Source organism: Cervus elaphus, chromosome 21 (assembly GCF_910594005.1).
Source record: "Cervus elaphus chromosome 21, mCerEla1.1, whole genome shotgun sequence".
NCBI lineage: Eukaryota > Metazoa > Chordata > Mammalia > Artiodactyla > Cervidae > Cervus > Cervus elaphus.
Window position 1 is genome coordinate 71,404,716 of NC_057835.1, and position 13,850 is coordinate 71,418,565.

Consider the following 13,850-nt stretch of genomic DNA (forward strand, 5'->3'; position numbering starts at 1 on the left):
TTTAAGAAAACTTCTAGGGTAATTTTGACTGTGTGTGACTTTTGTCCTTGTGTAGACTTAAGAACCTAATCTCCACCTTAAGATGTGATTCCACCTAGAAATGCTGAAGGCAAATCTGATTAACAAGACTGGTGGAGAGGTGAGACTTAAACCAAGAGAGAAGGAGGGAGGTGTAGAAACAGATCAAGTTGTTGGCTAGGGAGTAGGAAATGAGGCAAGTTCTCACTTGACCACCTCAATGTCCTTGGTATGAGACAAGCCATCTGTTGAGAGCCAATGGGGACAGAAATAGGAGGACTTTTGGGAGCTTGGGGAAGTGATGGAGTTTTGAAATAGCTGTTCTGGGGAATGGGCTTGGGAACCAACCAAGGACTTGCAAGAAGATTAGAAAAGGGAAACTCTAGAGCCTCGGTCGTGATTTGGATCCCGATGGGCACGCTCTTCCTCTCTGTTTCCAGTCCCTGCTGGGGGAATTGGGGAATAGGGAGGAAAAAGATCAAAGCAGTTATGCATTAAGCCTGTTCAGAATTCAGTTCAGTCGCTCAGTCATGTCTGACTCTTTGCGACCCCATGAGTCGCAACACGCCAGGCCTCCCTGTCCATCACAAACCCCCAGAGTTTACTCAAACTCATGTCCATTGAGTCAGTGATGCCATCCAACCATCTCATCCTCTGTCGTCCCCTTCTCCTCCTGCCCCCAATCCCTCCCAGAATCAGGGTCTTTTCCAGTGAGTCAACTCTTTGCATGAGGTGGCCAAAGTATTGGAGTTTCAGCTTCAGCATCAGTCCTTCCAGTGAACACCCAGGACTTATCTCCATCAGGACGGACTGGTTAGATCTCCTTGCAGTCCAAGGGACTCTCAAGAGTCTTCTCCAACACCACAGTTCAAAAGCATCAATTTTTCGGCGCTCAGCTTTCTTCACAGTCCAACTGTCACATCGATACATGACCACTGGAAAAACCATAGCCTTGACCAGACGGACCTTTGTTGGCAAAGTAATGTCTCTGCTCTTTAATATGCTATCTAGGTTGGTCATAACTTTCCTTCCAAGGAGTAAGCGTCTTTTAATTTCATGGCTGCAGTCACCATCTGCAGTGATTTGGGAGCCCAAAAAATAAAGTCTGACACTGTTTCCACTGTTTCCCCATCTATTTCCCATGAGGTGATGGGGACCAGATGACATGATCTTAGTTTTCTGAATGTTAAGCTTTAAGCCAACTTTTTCACTCTCCTCTTTCACTTTCATCAAGAGGCTTTTTAGTTCCTCTTCACTTTCTGCCATAAGGGTGGTGTCATCTGCATATCTGAGGTTATTGATATTTCTTCCGGCAATCTTGATTCCAGCTTGTGCTTCTTCCAGCCCAGCGTTTCTCATGATGTACTCTGCATATAAGTTAAATAAGCAGGGTGACAATATACAGCCTTGATGTACTCCTTTTCCTATTTGGAACCAGTCTGTTGTTCCATGTCCAGTTCCATGTTGCTTCCTGACCTGCATATAGGTTTCTCAAGAGGCAGGACAGGTGGTCTGGTATTCCCATCTCTTTCAGAATTTTCCACAGTTTATTGGCATCACCGACTTGATGGACATGGGTTTGAGTAAACTCCGGGAGTTGGTGATGGACAGGGAGGCCTGGTGTGCTGCGATTCATGGGGTCACAAAGAGTTGAACACAACTGAGCGACTGAACTGAACTGAACTGATTCTCACCAGAAAAGGGTGGTAGAAGCAGTTTGCACTCACTGGGAGCCAAACGATAGTATACACTTACAGTTAGTTTCTCTCTAGCTTTTCGGTTAACTCATGTCATTTGTCGTAAGATAGTCCCAAGGGCTCCAGGCTATCTGGAAATTCTGTAAAATATTTCACTGGTCTACCATACTGATGACATTATGTTCATTGAACTAATGAGAAAGAAGTGGCAAGTATATTGGAGGCCTTAGTAAATGTTTTAGACTTATTATAGAATTAAATTCTGTTCCTGATCAATAGTAGGCATTTAATAACTATTGAATGATTGACCGAATACAAGCAACTGAGTGGCCTGTAGCTGTCTGCATGCTGCAGAAGCCATTGTTTAGAAGAAAGATTTGTCATGAAAAGATCCCTGCAAATAGCAAGGAATTCACCTGTACCCTACCTGTGAAGACCAGGAGAGCTTACACGCCTGTTGCCGCTGTTTCTTCCTGCTTTTGAAGGCATAACTTTCTTTTTCTTTAAAAAAAAAAAAAAAATCCTTTGAGGTTAAAGCTATAGTAATCCGAAGGGTACGGCACTGGCATAAAATCATACAAATAGACCCATGAAACAGAAATAAAACATGCATATTTGGTCAGCTGATCTTCAGGAAGGGTGCCAAGAACACCCTGGAAAGGACAGTCTTTCAACAGTGAATTGGTGTGTGGAAAATTAGATATCTACATGTAGAAGAATGAAGTTGGTCTCATACCCACCCCACCCCATTTTTGCCTTTATCTCTCTAGCCCACTTCTTCTCTGATCTCCGGTCAGAAGAGCAACCTGTCTATGACCTCACGTACCTCACAGTGTATCTAGGCTGTCATATATCACTGCCCACAGCTTTGCTGGTGCTGGTTTAGCCAAAAAGGGTTCTAACTCCAGAGTGAGCTGGACCATAAAATTCCCAGGAGGTAAGTAACCATGAACAATGGATTCTTTTTGGCTTCCAAAGTTCTCCTTTCTTTTTCTCTGGCTCCCAACCTGACTTGAACTATGCTTTCCCTCTCTGCTAAAATTCCAGATTCAAATACCAAAGACCCAATTCTGGAATAGTGGCAGGAACAGCCTCTCAGACCCGCTCTTCAATGAAACAGTCATAACTGCTGACAGTTACTTTTAAAAACTTAACCATTTGAAGTCTGTACAGATTGTCCTAGGGGCATACAGCCAGTGAAGCAACGTTTATTCAAGAAAACCTACTAAATCTCAGTAAGAACTGTGAGAATCTATGGCATTTGAGCTATGAACTGCTCCCCGCCTCTCCCTGCCCCCAGAGAAAAGTAGGATGTATTCTTCTGCCATAATTTGTAGGTTATGAAGAAGCTGGCACATAACTGGTCTTGGGTCACAGAGAAAGTACTTGAAACAGTCAAAGAGAATGACTCTATTTTCTGCAATTTCACATGCTCACAAAAGGGCAAAAAGATAGCCTCATGATCCTGCTTGGAGAATTCTTACACGGTCACAGCTCAAGTGGTCTAGTCTCAGAATGGACACTAATTTGAAGAAACACAGCTCAAACAGGCATTTCAGCTTTACTCACCTCTCTAAAAATTTTTAAAAATCTAAGTCATAATTCATGATTAATCTTTAAACCCTTTTTAACTCCCTGGTGGCTCAGCTGGTAAAGAATCCTCCTGCAATGCTGGAGACCTGGGTTCAATCCCTGGGTTGGAAAGATCCCCTGGAGAAGGGAAAGGCTACCCACTCCAGTATCCTGGCCTGGAGAATCTTTACAGTCCGTGGGGTTGCAAAGAGTCAGACTTGACTGAGCCACTTTCACTTTCACTTTCACTCACTTTCAACTCTTCTTTGAAAGTGAAAGTGAAGTTGCTGAGTCATGTCTGACTCTTTGAGACCCCATGGACTGTAGCCTATCAGGCTCCTCCCTCCATGGGATTCTCCAGGCAAGAGTACTGGAGTGGGTTGCCATTTCCTTCTCCAGCTCTTCTCTGCTAAGTCACTTCAGTCGTGTCCGACTCTGTGCGACCCCATAGACGGCAGCCCACCAGGCTGCCCCGTCCTTGGGATTCTCCAGGCAAGAACACTGGAGTGGGTTGCCATTTCCTTCCCCAATGCATGAAAGTGAAAAATGAAAGTGAAGTCGCTCAGTCGTGTCAGCCTCTTTGCCACCCCGTGGACTGTAGCCTATCAGGCTCCTCCCTCCATGGGATTCTCCAGGCAAGAGTACTGGAGTGGGGTGCCATTTCCTTCTCCAGCTCTTCTCTAGAACCTACTAAATCCTCAGGCCTCACAGTCTCCTCCATACCCTCCCTCTGCCCTCCTGTCCAGTGGGTCTGCTAGAGTCTTTCCACCTCTTTTGTCCCTTCCCCCTTGCCAATCTAGGGGCTTCCCTGGTGGCTCAGTGGTAAAGAATCTGCCCGCAATGTAGGAGATCCAGGTTCGATCCTTGGGTTGGGAAGATCCCCTGGAAGTGGAAATGGCAAACCAATCCAGTATTTTGGCCTGGAGAATCCCATGGACAGAGAAGCCTGGCATGCTACAGTCTATGAGGTCACAAAGAGTCGGATACAACTAAGCGATTAACACATCTCCCCCATCTATGCAGTTGGCAGAGGAGGCAAAGGAGGAAGATAACAGGACAGCTAACACCCAAGTGATTTTGCCCAGTTGCACTTCAGTCACATTAAGCTTCTGCGGTTTTAGACTTTATCATAGTGTTTTTGTGTATGTTGTTTAAATTTGTGTTTGTAAAAGAATTACCATGTGTTAGTGGGTGTTTTTTTGGCAAGTTATCTTCTTTCTGTGGACAATGGCTTCTGTGTGCCTCACTGGTGCCCTTCGTCTGCATGTGAGTTTGACTATCTTGGCATTATGGGTTCATTTCCCTTCCTGGGAAAAAAGCCTGCCTCTCACCTCTCACAACTCCTCAACCCAGGTGACTGGCAGAGCAGACAGACCAGCAGCCAAGCCTACAAGCAGGCAAGGGAGTAGCTGCTTCCCGACTTTGTTGCAGCTGCCCCAGGGCTGGAGCCTGTTCAGAGCCGGAGCGAGGAGGCTTCCTTTCTATGCAGGCCTGTCAGGCATGTAGTAGGAGCTCGAGAAAGCTGCTCTGATTCTGTTTCTGGCTCAGTGTGGCAAAACTATTGGTCTCTTCTGTGTCACACCAGTCTCTTAGAAGGGCAGTGAGGGTAATTCAGATGAAAGCAGCTACCATCACAAAAGTTGGAGACAAAGTTCATGTTTGGTCACTGCGGGAGATCATTCAAACTAAGGTTTCAACTCTGTCCTATATCCAGTGTCTTCTCTGATCGGGGTCACCGTAGCCCATATCCTGAAGAGTTGTCTTGCTAAGGCCTCTCTTGGCTCAACTATATTCCTTTAGTTACCTAAGAAGTGGACTTTCTGCAGAGGGACATGGATTTCCTTCCTCGCAGGGCAATCTGACCTTTCCCTCCCTTAGCCACCAAGAAACTGAGCTCCATGTTCATGAGCAAAGGCTGCTAAGGCTAGGAGGCTCCTGCCAGATGCTGCCCCCTGCCTTCTCTTTGACTTGATCCTTGTCTAAAAGCGCAGGGGAGATGAAACACGCCACCCACGTCTCTCCACAAAAGATGCTATATTACTTCATCCGCGTTTGTGAACACCCAACACAGCCGACCACTCCGATGATGTCAGAGTGTCCTGGAGTAGATAGCCGGTGGAGAACCATTCAGCACAGCATGCGATTCTAAAATACAGTGCTCTCGAAAGTAAATATAGACACTAAAGGGAATGGTATGAAGTTTAAATCGTGGCATAAAAAATATGTTACGTAAGAGTCTAACCTTCATGTTCAGTCCTTTTCTCTCAGGACACATTTCCCTGATTCTTGTTGCAGCTGCCCCAGGGTTTGAGCCTGTTTAGAGTCTGAATGAGGAGGCTTCCTTTTGAGTCATTTTTGCTATTATAGTTCCAGATCTTTCGACATGCATACATACATTTAAAATAAAATCAGATTGTACTGATTTTGTGCATATTGATTTGAAACCTGTTTGTCCACTTTATGTACCTGTGCTTAGTCACTCAGACGTGTCCGACTCTTTGGACTGTAGCCCACCAGGCACCTCTGTCCATAGGGATTCTCCAGGCAAGAATACTGGAGTGGGTTGCCATTTCCTTCTCCAGGGGATTTTCCTGACCCAGGGATCAAACCGGAGTCTCCTGCATTGCAGGCAGATTTTTTACCAACTGACCTACCTTTTTAGGTATATCATGTTCATGGATTGGAAGAATTAACACTGCTAAAATCTCCATTCTACCCAATCTACAAATCAATGCAATCCCTATCAAAATTCCAGTGGTGCTTTTCACAGAAATAGAAAAAAAAATCCTAAAATTCATATGGAACCAGAAAAGACCTTAAGTAGCCACAACCATTTTTTAAGTAAGAACAAAGGTATAGGCATCACACCTCCTGATTTCAATATATATTACAAAAATTGAAAGTGAAAGCAAAAGTCACTCAGTTGTGTCCAACTCTTTGTGACCCCATGGACTACAGTCCATGGAATTCTCCAGGCCAGAATACTGGAGTGGGTAGCCTTTCCCTTCTCCAGGGGATCTTCCCAACCCAGGGACTGAACCCAGGTCTCCCACATTGCAGGCGGATTCTTTACCCGCTGAGTCAGAAGGGAAGCCCACTACAAAAAATAGCACAAAGCAAAATAAAGTGAAGAACAATGAAATGAGGTTTGCCTATAAATAGAAACCTCATTTAAAGTGGCTCCAGGAGGGGCACTCTCATGCTCCACCTCTGGAATTCAACTGCAGACCCAACTGGAAGAGCTGTACCTTTGCAGCTCCACAGGAAGAAAGTTACAGCATGACTACCCAGTAGGAGGAAGGAACAATTTCTCCTTGCCTGGCAACAGCCCAACCATTGAGACAGTCACAACTCAGCCAATGAAAATCCACTACACTCCAAATTCTCAGTTTTCTCCAGTGGACTCCAATGTTTATAACAGATTCTCCCACTTCTCCTCTATTGAAAAAAAAAAAAGTTCCTCTCTTGTGTTCTCCAAATTCGCCTATGGTGTGCCACAGATTGCATGTCCTAAAACGCAATGTTCTTGCTGTTCCCAAATGAATCTATTGTGCTAGTAAAAGAACTCACTGCATTCTGAGGGTTTGGAATTTGGAAGCAGCTTTTCTAGCCCAGGATCTCTTTGAGGCTATACACGTGCCATAGTTGGAGTTGCCGACTTCGGAGTCTTGACTGGAGCTGTGACATCTGCTTCAACTTCACTCATGTGACTGTGGCCAGGAGGCACCAGTCCCTGAGGATGTGGCTCTCTCTACAAGGCTGCTCGCAACATGGCTCCTCCAAGAGCGGGTAATCCAAGAGACAGTAGGTGTGACCAAGACAATATTTGCACCGTCTTTTATAATCTTATCTGAGGAGGGACATGCCATCACATCTGCTATGTTCCATTGGTCACACAAACAAATCTTACAGAGTATACAAACTATACAGTGTATAAATACCAGGAAATAAGGATCATCCGTACATGACTACTGGAAAAACCATAGTTTTGAGTAGACAGAACTTTGTCAACAAAGTGATGCCTCTGCTTTTGAATACACTATTTAGGTTTGTCATAGCTTTTCTTCTAAGGAGCAAGTGTCCTGTAATTTAATGGCTGTAGTTACCGTATGCAGAGATTTTTTTTTTCTTTCTGCCCAAGAAAATAAAGTCTGTCACCGCTTTCACCTTTTCCCCTTCTATTTGCCGGGAAGTGATGGGACCAGATGCCATGATCTTAGTTTCTTAAATGTTAAGTTTTAAGCCAGCTTTTGCACTCTCCTCTTTCACCTTCATCAAGAGGCTCTTTATTTCCTCTTTACTTTCTGCCATTAGAGTGGTGTCATCTGCATATCTGAGGTTGTTGATATTTTTCCCTGCAATCTTAATTCCAGCTTGTGATTGATCTAGCCCACATTTCAGATGATGTACTCTGAATACAAGTTAAATAAACAGGGTGACAATATACAGCCTTGATGTACTCCTTTCCCAGTTTTGAACCACTCTGTTGTTCCATGTCTGGTTCTAAATGTTGCTTCTTGGCCTGCATACAGATGTCTCTGGTATTCCCATCTCTTTAAGAATTTTCCACAATTCGTTGTGATTCACAAAGTCTCTAGCATAATTGAGGAAGCAGAAGTAGATGCTTTTCTGGAATTCCCTTGCTTGTTCTATGATCCAGTGGATGCCAGCAACTTGATCTCTGGTTCCTCTGCCTTTTCTAAATCCAGCTTGTATATGTAGAAGCTTTTGGTTCACGTACTACTGAAGCCTAACCTGAAGGATTTTGAGCATAACCTTACTAGCATGCAAAATGAGTGTAACTGTATGGTAGTTTGAACATTCTTTGGCCCTGTCCTTTGGAACTGGAATGAAAACTGACATTTTCCAGTCCTGTGACCACTGCTGAATTTTCCAAATTTGCTGGCATATTGAGTGCAGTACTTTAACAGCCACATCATTTAGGATTTTAAATGGCTCAACTGGAATTTAGTCACCTCCATTATCTTTGTTCATAGTATTGCCCCATAAGGCCCACTTGACTTCACACTCCAGGATGTCTGGCTCTAGGTGAGCGGCCACACCATCATGGTCATCCAGGCCATTAAGACCTCTTTTGTATAGTTCTCCTGTGTTTTCTTGCCACCTCGTCTTTATATGTTCTGCTTCTGTTAGGTCAAAACTGTTTCTGTCCTTTACTGTGCCCATCTTCGCATGAAATGTTCTCTTGGTATCTCTAATTTTCTTGAAGAGATCTCTAGTCTTTCCCATTCTATTGTTTTCCTCTATTTCTTTGCATTGTTTACTTAAGAAGGCTTTCTTATCTCTCCTTGCTATTCTCTGGAACTCTGAATTCAGCTGGGTATATCTTTCCCTTTCTCTCTTGCCTTGCACTTCTCTTCTTTCCTCAGCTATTTGTAAAGCCTCCTCAGACAGCCACTTTGCCTTCTTGCATGTCTTTTTCTCTGGGATGGTTTTGGTCACTGCCTCTCACTGCCCCCTGTACAGTGTCACGAACCTCCGTCCATTGTTCTTCAGGCACTTTGTCTACCAGATCTAATCCTTTGAGTCTACTTGTCACTTCCACTGTGTAATCATAAAGGATTTGATTTAGGTCATACCTGAATGGCCTAGGGATTTTCCCTATTTTCTTCAGTTTAAGCCTGAATTTCGCAATAAGGAGCTCATGATCTGAGCCACAGTCAGCTCCCGGTCTTGTTTTTGCTGACTATAGAGCTTCTCCATCTTTGGCTGCAAAGAATATAATCAATCCAATGTCGGTATTGACCATTTGATGATGTTCATGTGTAGAGTTGTCTCTTGTTTTGTTGGAAAAGGGTGTTTGCTACGACCAGCACGTTCTCTTGGCAAAACTCTGTTAGCCTTTGCCCTGCTTCATTTTGTACTCCAAGGCCAAACTTGCCTGTTACTCCAGGTATCTCTTGACTGCCTAATTTTGCATTCCAATCCCCGAGGATGAAAAGAACATCTTCTTTTGGTATTAGATCTGGAAGGTCTTGTGGGTCCTCATAGAACTTGTCAGCTTCAGCTTCTTCAGTATCAATGATGGGGACATAGACTTGGATTACTCTAATGTTGAGTGGTCTGCCTTGGAAACAAACTGAGATCATTCTGTTGTTTTTGAGATTGCACCCAGGTACTGCATTTTGGACTTTTTTGTTGACTATGAGGGCTACTTCATTTCTTCTAAGGGGTTCTTGCCCTCAGTAATACATATAATGGTCACCTGAATTAAATTTGCCCATTCCCGTCTATTTTAGTTCACTGCTTCCTAAAATGTCGATGGTCACTCTTGCCGTCTCTTGCTTGACCATGTCCAACATTCCAGGTTCCTACACAATATTGTTCTTTACAGCATCAGACTTTATTTTCCCCACCAGACACATCCACACCTAAACGTCATTTCCACTTTGGCCCAGCCACTTTTTTCTTTCTGGAAGCTACTTAAATTACCCTCCACTCTTCCCCTGTAGCATACTGGACACCTTCCAATCTGTGTAGAGTAGGGCTTATCTTCCCAAAATAATGAACAAGCCCAATAAACATTTTCTAGGTTGGACTGAACTAACTGAATTAACTGGCAGTTCAATCCAGCTATAATGTTCCAAGACTTTGATGAGTGACTGATTAGGTCACTCAAGTTCAGTTGTCAAGTTACCCCATACCTGAGTAGAGCTCAGTGGTCATGTACTATGGTAACCAAGGAATCAAGAGAAAATATTGATTGTGTTTGAATTAAATGTTATCAGTTTATTAAATGTGAGTATACAGACATGAATGACTAATGGCAATATGTAAATCACACAGATGTCTCTTACCTAACCACCAGCCCTTCCTCAGCTAGAATTAGTCAAGTCTCCCACCTGAGTGTCTAGAAGCCAGATTTCAGCCTGGCTGTGGCTCTGGCTCACCTCGGTTTACTTCTTTCTCCCAGTCCTGCCCCTACTAACTCTAACACCCATCTTTGCTCAGTTAGTCTTCACCTTCTCCGGTAGTTCTTTCTCTAAGTGTATGCCAGCTGCAAGGATGCTACAGTCACTGTGTACAGCTGACCCTTGAACAAGGGATTGAACGTCCCAAGTCCACTTATATGTGGATATTTTTCAGTAGTAAATAATACAGTGCTACTTGATCTATGGTTGGTTAACTCTGTAAATGTGGAATCACAGATACAGAGTAACGGTAGATCCAGGTGAACTGAGTATATAAAGGGCTGACTATAATTTATACTGAATTTTCTACCGTGCTGGGAGGTTTGGGGCCCCTGTTACCTCCTTGTTCAAGGCGCAAATGTATATACACCTAAGGCTGTCTCTGTGGCTTGTATCTTTCTACCTCACCTCCCACTATGGAGATTTCAACACGTGAACTGGGGAGCTGAGGAACTGCATACTTGGACATCCCCATGCATGGCTGATCCTGTCCCCGCTTGGCACATTCTGTGGGTGGCTCCATTCCTCTACGTGTTAGACTAACTGCTTGGCTACAGCGGCGCTTGCTGCTGCTTCTGAGCATCTTTGTCTCTGCTTTCCAAGGGCTCACTTGGCTATCGGCCATTTGACAGCCCTCAAGTCTTCTCAGTTCCAAAGGGATCACCCTGGTTATACGGAGAGACCAGGCCGTGTGATGTGGGGATTAAACACACAGAACTTTGGAACGTCCACATATGGCTTTGTTCGCTGGGTGATGAGGGATAAGCTGCCTCACCTCTTTGTGTTAGGTAAAATAGGGGAAATAATACTTCAATTTAAGGATCATATTGGTCAGGTCCTGGCAGGAAAGTGATTTCCCCTTCCGCTATTCAAATGAATGGATTACTCACAGAGGTGCAAGCAAGGATGAGGAAACAAACAAGGGTTGTTGAGGCACCCAGAGACGAGCAGCAGTAGGAAGCCATTAGCATCCCTAAAGCTGAAAGGCAAAAGGGAGGAAGAGCCCGCCCAGAACCAGAATTGTGGAAGAGGGGCTGTAGAACGGACGGGCACAGCTAAGGCTGGAGGTGCAGCCTGAAGCCTGGAGAGAACGAGGAAGACACTTCCCAGCATCTCTCTCATCTCACCTGCGGGTGCTGCCTATGGGCTGAATGGAATGGGAATCAGGAGACGAGAGAGCCTGGCAGAGCAGCTGGAGAGCTGGGCTTCCAGGCGCACAGAGCAGGGCACAGAGGGTTTAGTGAAGGGGCTGAAGAACCAGACGAGACCAGCAGCACAGGATTAAATGAGAAAATATACAGTATGCTTTCCACAGGACCTGGCACATGGCAACTGCTCCACAAAGAGTGATTGTGGTTATTGTTAGTATCACGAAGGCTGCAGGGTCACTGGAGTTTCTGGTTATACCTGAGGCTATCTTTGCCCCTCTAAGCAAGTCGTGAGGCTCGGTTTAGTAATGCACTCTCTCTGGTCTGCGAACACCAGAGCTTTAACGATCTAGTTTCTGTTTTCATCAGCTGAAATCAGACTGTTTAACCTGTCCCCAGATTTGGAGCAAGAAAAATTAATTTCTGAGCAAAGTTCTTTTGAGAAATCTGTCCATCTGGGCACCACAGATCCCCTTACATATGGCCTAAGACTTTGCTTTGTCCCTCTTATCTAATGAGCCAAGACGAAATGGTCACGCTAATGGAAACTGCTTTGCACTCCAACTGCTGCAGCCCAAGCATAAAATCCATGATTTCATAAGGGCTTAAAAATGTTTTTAAACTCCCTTACCTCACCACTATTTGGCTGCCTGCCGTCTTTCCCGTTTTGCTTCTGTCCCCGTCACTGGTCCAGGGTGTCAGACGACCTGATGCTCCCTGCCCCCTTTCCTGCCTCTAATCACACCCCTCTTTCCTCACCTTTCCTTTTTTCTCCCCTTAGATCTTGTTTCACATTTCCCACTCTTCTCAGTTTTCATGCTTGAAGGCTGGCCTCTCAGTCAACACTGCCAGCCAATCGAATTGGTCTTGTTGTTCAAGGAGATGGACTGATTAAATCACCGCAGGTGAAGATAAAAATCTTTGGTTCTTTGACTCTTCTTGGCTGCTTGGTGTGGCTCCGCACTCCAGGTTTGAGGTTTCTAAAGGGCTGAATGTGATGACTAACCTCCTTGCACCCGTGCATGCTAAGGCACTTCAGTCGTGTCCGCCTCTTTGCGACATGGTCAGGCTCCTCTGTCCGTGGGATTTTCCAGGCAAGAATACTAGAGTGGGTTGTCATTTCCTTCTCCAGGAACCTCCATGCACTGTAGTAGTCTGAATGTTCAGTTTGGTTGAGTGTGTGCTGAAGACAGAAGTGAGTCAGTGACCCTGGTATAGCTTAAAAAAGCAGAGAGGTGTGACTCTTAAAGACAGTATTAAACGCCCCTCAGGGTATGAAGGTGAACCAACATGAAATACTGAGTTATTTTGGAGCTAGGTACCAGGTACTTCCAAACAGCTGCTAAAGTCCTTGGCAGATCCTCAAAGGAACACTTCTCCCAATCTGTGTAAAAGGAGCTGGGGGAGGGGACAAGGGTTAGATGGGGACCATTTAGCAAAGTTTTGCTGGGGGAAATAAGCTGACTTTGGGAGTCCAATTGACTCACTTGAAAATTGAGTTATTGAGGCCTCTTCCAATGAACACAGTAAGCCTTCTCCTCTAGAGGGCTAAACTCGTGATGGGCCTATCTGTACCCTGGTACTTTAATTTTTTCTTTTGAATATTCTTTGCAACAGGGAACTAGTTCAAGTTTTAGAAATCATTGGTTTTTACCTATAAAACAAAACTGAAATTACTGGAATAAATTACTTCTCTACATCTAGGTTGAAATGTTAACTTCTGACAAATGAAGAAGAGAACTTCTTAAAGTTCACTTAGGCTTCTTTTAAAATTGATTATACATCTCTAATGTAAAATAAAGTGGATGCAGAACGTTTTTTATTCAATATTGTGTTGGCTCAGAAAAACAAACAAAATCCACAGGCCTTGACCTTAATTGAAAACCCTGATGGACAAACAAGATAAAGTTAAAAAATTATTAGAACAACTTAAAACCAGACATGTATACATTTTAGGAACCTAAATATTGGCTATATTACTGAGCCTAAACTGTGTGGTCCTTAGAGTATATGCATTGAATAATGATTAATGGAACATGAAATGTGTGAATTTCATCATTCTTGATATATTTACTTTGAAGACTTAAAATTTGAAAGCTATTTAGAAGACAATGCTGCATACTGTTAGGATTCAATCCAAGGTATAAATTTTGTCATAAGAACCAGGCTGGCTGGATTTAACAGGATTAAGCTTGGCTTTCAAAGTTACTTCTGAAAGGAACAAAAAGTGACCTTCATACTGTAACAAGTTTATTTAGATACCATTTACCCAGCATGTTCAGGTCTCAGCTACAGTAAATAGTAGTTGTTTTATTATTTATGAAAAAGCTCAGAATTAAGGTATGTTAATGAACAGACTAAGGAAAGCAGTTGTCTAGACCCTCTTACTACACCCAAAGACAAAGCTAACGATAACGCATATTCAGGCATGTGTTTGACTAGTGAGCAGGAAATCTTGGTCTAGGAAGAATTAATTTTTTTAA